Raw genomic sequence first — 5534 nt, 5'->3', positions numbered from 1 at the left:
CCTCGTCTCATCTTCAAAGTTCTCACTGATGGAAGGAGGTTTTGGCTCAAAATCTCACGATACATGGCCCCATCCATTCTGTCCTTAAGACGGATCAGTCGTCCTGTCCCCTTGGCAGAAAAACAGCCCCATAGCATGATGTTTCCACCCCCATGCTTCACAGTAGGTATGGTGTTCTTGGGATGCAACTCAGTATTCGTCTTCCTCCAAACACGACGAGTTGAGTTTATACCGAAAAGTTCTACTTTGGTTTCATCTGACCACATGACATTCTCCCAATCCTCTGCTGTATCATCCATGTGCTCTCTGGCAAACTTCAGACGGGCCTGGTCATGCACTGGCTTCAGCAGTGGAACACGTCTGGCACTGCGGGATTTGATTCCCTGCCGTTGTAGTGTGTTACTGATGGTGACCTTTGTTACTTTGGTCCCAGCTCTCTGCAGGTCATTCACCAGGTCCCCCCGTGTGGTTCTGGGATCTTTGCTCACCGTTCTCATAATCATTTTGACCCCACGGGATGAGATCTTGCGTGGAGCCCCAGATCGAGGGAGATTATCAGTGGTCTTGTATGTCTTCCATTTTCTGATGATTGCTCCCACAGTTGATTTTTTCACACCAAGCTGCTTGCCTATTGTAGATTCACTCTTCCCAGTCTGGTGCAGGTCTACAATACTTTTCCTGGTGTCCTTCGAAAGCTCTTTGGTCTTGGCCATGGCGGAGTTTGGAGTCTGACTGTTTGAGGCTGTGGACAGGTGTCTTTTATACAGATGATGAGTTCAAACAGGTGCCATTCATACAGGTAACGAGTGGGGGACAGAAAAGCTTCTTACAGAAGACGTTACAGGTCTGTGAGAGCCAGAGATTTTCCTTGTTTGAGGTGACCAAATACTTATTTTCCACCCTAATTTACGAATAAATTCTTTACAAATCCTCCCATGTGAATTCATGGATTTTTTTTTCACATCCTGTCTCTCACAGTTGAAGTGTACCTCTGGTGCAAATTACTGACCTCTGTCATCATTTTAAGTGGGGGAACTTGCACAATCGGTGGCTGACTAAATACTTTTTTGCCCCACTGTATGTACAGCAAGCACTGATACCTTTTTAGTCGGTGGGATTGCCTTGTGATCACCTTCACTAAATATCTACAACCAATCTGATTATATGCTGTTTTTGTTTTTTTTAATGTTGAAATTAAAATCAAGTAGCAGCCTTCTCATTTCTTTGTGTTTTGTGCTGTTTTACAGGCCCACAGGGGAGGACGGCTCCGAGGCAGATGAGGGACGGGTCCCAGGACTGTCCATCGGCGGTGGAGCTGGCCATCCTGGTGTCCCTGAAGAGGCTACACCAGTCTCCAATGGAGCATTTCCTCCTCAGCCTTGTTCCTGCTCTGGAGAGCAGCTGGTCCTTTTTATTCCTGTCTCTCTGTAAATTCTTATATTTTATATATTTATGTTTAATGTTTTTCTGTTTGAGAATTTTAATATTATTTCAAATAAATTTTTATAATGACTAATGTCTCAGTTCTACTACACAGCAAATGTTGGCACACAACTTGACACATGTAGAATTTATTTCATATTATACTAATGACAAAATATACTAATACAGTGGGATGCAAAAGTTTGGGCAACCTTGTTAATAGACATTATTTTCCTGTATAAATCCTTGGTTGTTACAATAAAAAATGTCAGTTAAATATCATACAGGAGACACACACAGTGATATTTGAGAAGTGAAAAGAAGTTTACTGGATTTACAGAAAGTGTGCAATAATTGTTTAAACAAAATCAAGCAGGTGCATAAATTTGGGCACCACAAAAAAGAAATAAAATAAATATTTAGTGTATATCAATGTGTGTGTCTCCTATATGATATATGGGGTGCCTTTGTCTGGATGTGCTTCCCATCCAGAGCTGCACAGCACAGAGGAAAGTTCCAGCGCTCCTGGAATCCCTCTGTGATGGACCGCCAGTCTCCAGGTGAAGGCACAGCCATGAAGTTGTCCACTAGACAGTCCCAGATGGACGTCGCTGTCTGGAGGGTGATCTGGCTCACCGTGGACACACCGACTCTGTAACTGAATGCTTGGTCGTGAAGGAGTCCCCGCTGACAAGGAACCTGGACAAAATTGTTCAAAATCAGTATTATGTGTACTGCAGTTACAAAATACATTATTCAAATTCCAAAATACTTTTGTGATGTCAGATTTAAATCACAAAACTTAAATATTACATAAAACGTTTTGTAATTATAAGGATAATTACAAAATGTATATTAGATAATATCTAAAACAGTTGTGTTTTGTTTTAACTTTAACATATCATAATTTGATTGGTAGCAACTTTTACAACTACAGTGAGCCAATCACTCATAATTCCTAAACATGTCAATCAGGTAGGAATGAAGTAAGACATGTAGCCCTTTCTTTGCTTAAATCATTAATATTTTTGAAAAATTAATCTGTGATAAGACCTAGCTTATCAAGATAGAACCATGTAACTAAAGATGAACCAAACTGTTCACAGTTTTATCTAACTCTGTTTTAATAAAGGCTGGTGACCCCTGCTATAGAGTCTGACAGCTGCAGGGATTATAAATATTCAACTATCCCCGAATTAAACCAGTTCTAAATAAAAATGAGTGAGTATCACTACAAAGGTTAACTCAGTGGTCCTAATGCTACAGTTTGATATCAGCAAACACCGAGCGCATACATTGATGTGACACCACAGCCATGCTATCATTGCAAACACTGATAACAGCATAAATCGAATTAAATCGGGACTTGATGAGACCTTCTGAGTATCACTAGAAATATTATAAACAGTCTCCATACCACAGTTTGCTTTCAGTAAACACCGACAGCATTCACTGTTAGCATAGCACATCCATGTTAGCAGTGTATAACTGGATGGTTTAGCATATTAGCACAGGTATCAATAAAGGACTACCGTATTAAATACTTTTACTAACCTCAGGCAGACGGACAGGCGCTCTGCAGGTGGGATTGAGCACCTGTAGTTGGTGTCTAGGCGGGTGATGCTGGGACCGACGAGGGAAAGCAGGTCCTCAAACTGGCCGACGGTGATAGCGCTGGAATCGGCCGTCATCCAGGCGCAGCTCCTGGAGCAAATGGTGAAACTCACCAAACTGCTCATGCCTCTGGAGGACCTGATGGACCCAGGTACGGCGAGGACGTCTTTTACGCCGCTGCTCTGCTCTCCACAGTACATAGAGAAGGGAGACTCTAAATATATCATATTTTGACACGCGATGGACTTTTGTTGGACACGCGTTGAGACGCGAATGTGCACGCGTCAAATTAGGGGCGTTTTATTCGCGTCCATCACGTTCGGTGTGAACACACCGTAAGGGGTATGCTTTGCATTCTGGGATGTAGCAAGATTCTATCCGGTCTTTAAATGATGAATCCTGCTTCCGGGTCCAAACTACTCTGCGTTTATTAAGGCTGTTGTGTTTTTAACATGTTTTAATGCTTTGTATCTTGTTCTGTTTAATCTGAACAAGCCCCTAAAAAAAGTCACTGTCGGCCTCTCTTGGTTTTTATTACCACTATTAATTTTAAAGCTCAGTTTTTAAAACCTTATGATGTAACTACATCATTTGTCCCTAACCATTGGGAACCATCACATTAACTTTTATCGGGTTGAAAAAAACTTTGGCGTTCATCCTCCAACTTCACTGTGTTTATATTACGCTAACCATAGCTGTGTAGCTAGCCACCATGTAGCACATCATTATATACCAGCTAGCCAAACTTCAGCAACCCTACAAGCGACTGCTGTTTAGTTTTCTGTCTTCATTTATGTCAGAAGTGATAGCAGAGCTGAAGGTTAAAAGTTTTTCAGAAATCCCTCAGTCTGAACATGGTATATCATCTCTAGATGGAAACTAGCGAGCTATCTCCCTGCTAACATCTAACTTTATTAAACTTCATAAATTCTGTTTTCATGGATACCTGGATGTTAAACTTAATTGTTACACCTCTGGTAGAGCAGCAACGCTCCACACTGATCAATTTTATTAAAGATGAAAGAATTTAGACAGTTTGTAACTCTCGGTGATGCCGCAATGTTCGTTCAACTTTGGGACCTGAAGCGGAGTTTGGACCCGTAAACGGCTAATAACGTCAGATTGAAAGAGACTTTTCATTCATTTCACTAGTTGCTAATGAGCACAAAATTCTCTATGTTCTCCAATAGACCAGAACCTTCTTTATGTATTTACCTTTGTTCCTTTTTCTACGGTGGCCCCTAGACACAAAGCATGTACAAATTCCAAAACATGCCAACTCCAAAACACATGCAAACTCCAAAACACAACGGAAGTGCTCCAGGAGACTAGGGGCAGTGTTGAGCTTTTGTTACCTAGTGGCTACACAAGCCAGGAAGTACCAACGACCAGATTTGGTGTGTGGCAGTAACAAGTAAATGAACATTTTTTTTAAAAAATTATTTGAATATATATGAGTGTTGTTGTTCTATCCTTGCAGTTGTTTTCCGCTGGTATCCAACTCCATGTGTTCGCAACAAACGTTTATTTTGCAAATCAAGCTCAACACTGCCTCTAGCCTCCTGGAGCACTTCTGTTGTGTTTTGGAGTTTGCACGTGCTTCGGAGCTTGTACGTGCTTTGCAGTTTGTACGTGTTTTGGAGTTTATATGTGCTTTGGAGTTTGTACATGTTTTGGAGTTTATACGTGCTTTGTCTCTAGGGGCCACTGTATTTTTCTGACCCAGACACATCTGGCTATCAACTGATTCCGACTAGAGTAAAATGGTGAAAAAGCCCTGAGTTAATGAGAAGCATTCCTGGGCTAGCTGGAACTTTTCTGACTGTTCTTACGGTTCAGCGCATTCATTGGGCTACACCTCTTAATCTCTGAATTTCTGTGTTTTCAGTCCGTTGGCACAGGTGTTTAAAATCCAGCACTTAGCCATGAGTTGTTTAAAGAGCTCACTGAATTCAAATGTTGAATGAATGGCACAATTACAGCAAGTTAAAAACTTTGAACAGTTTGTGAAATGTCTTACTATAAGTGGTATTATTACAAAGTTACAAAGTTTTTTTTAACCCACAGCAACTTATCCACCAACACTCTGCTGAATCAGTAATTGCACAGTACCAGACCTTATCTGGCATTAACATCAACATAAAAACTGTATGCCAGGATCTTAGTGGCTTGAGTTTTCATGGCCAAGCAGTTCTGTCTACTCTATTTGTCACACCGTCTACATCAAAGAAAAATTTTCTTGCTGTTTTTTAGACATTCCTGTTACTGGTAAGCATGTATTTAATCACAGACATCGATATGCTCATCTTGATGATTTTTGTAAAAAAAAATCCTAGCTCAAATCCTAGCTCAAAACAGGTCAAGCCTTCAGATAACACTTGTTTATTGAGACTTTTTCAAATGACTTTTATAGTCATGTAGAGATATTTTAGCTCTTAGAAAATGTAAACATGACTGTACAGAACGAACACTCATTAAAAGGTGAGAATGTCCTGTAA

The 5534-nt window shown here is 40.7% G+C and overlaps 1 long non-coding RNA gene across 1 annotated transcript; it reads right to left on the bottom strand.

Annotated features, from left to right (window-relative positions):
- Window positions 1-1555: 1555 nt before the first annotated feature.
- LOC145430418 (uncharacterized) lies at window positions 1556-3380 on the bottom strand. The gene is made up of 2 exons (XR_013910991.1): window positions 2977-3380; window positions 1556-2121 (listed from the first exon to the last, which is right to left on the bottom strand). It is a non-coding gene; the product is annotated as an uncharacterized LOC145430418 (long non-coding RNA).
- Window positions 3381-5534: the final 2154 nt, after the last annotated feature.

Source organism: Astatotilapia calliptera, chromosome 2 (assembly GCF_964374335.1).
Source record: "Astatotilapia calliptera chromosome 2, fAstCal68.1, whole genome shotgun sequence".
Classification (NCBI taxonomy): domain Eukaryota; kingdom Metazoa; phylum Chordata; class Actinopteri; order Cichliformes; family Cichlidae; genus Astatotilapia; species Astatotilapia calliptera.
Note: the sequence above shows the minus strand (reverse complement) of the source record. Positions and strands in the feature narration are given on the sequence as shown.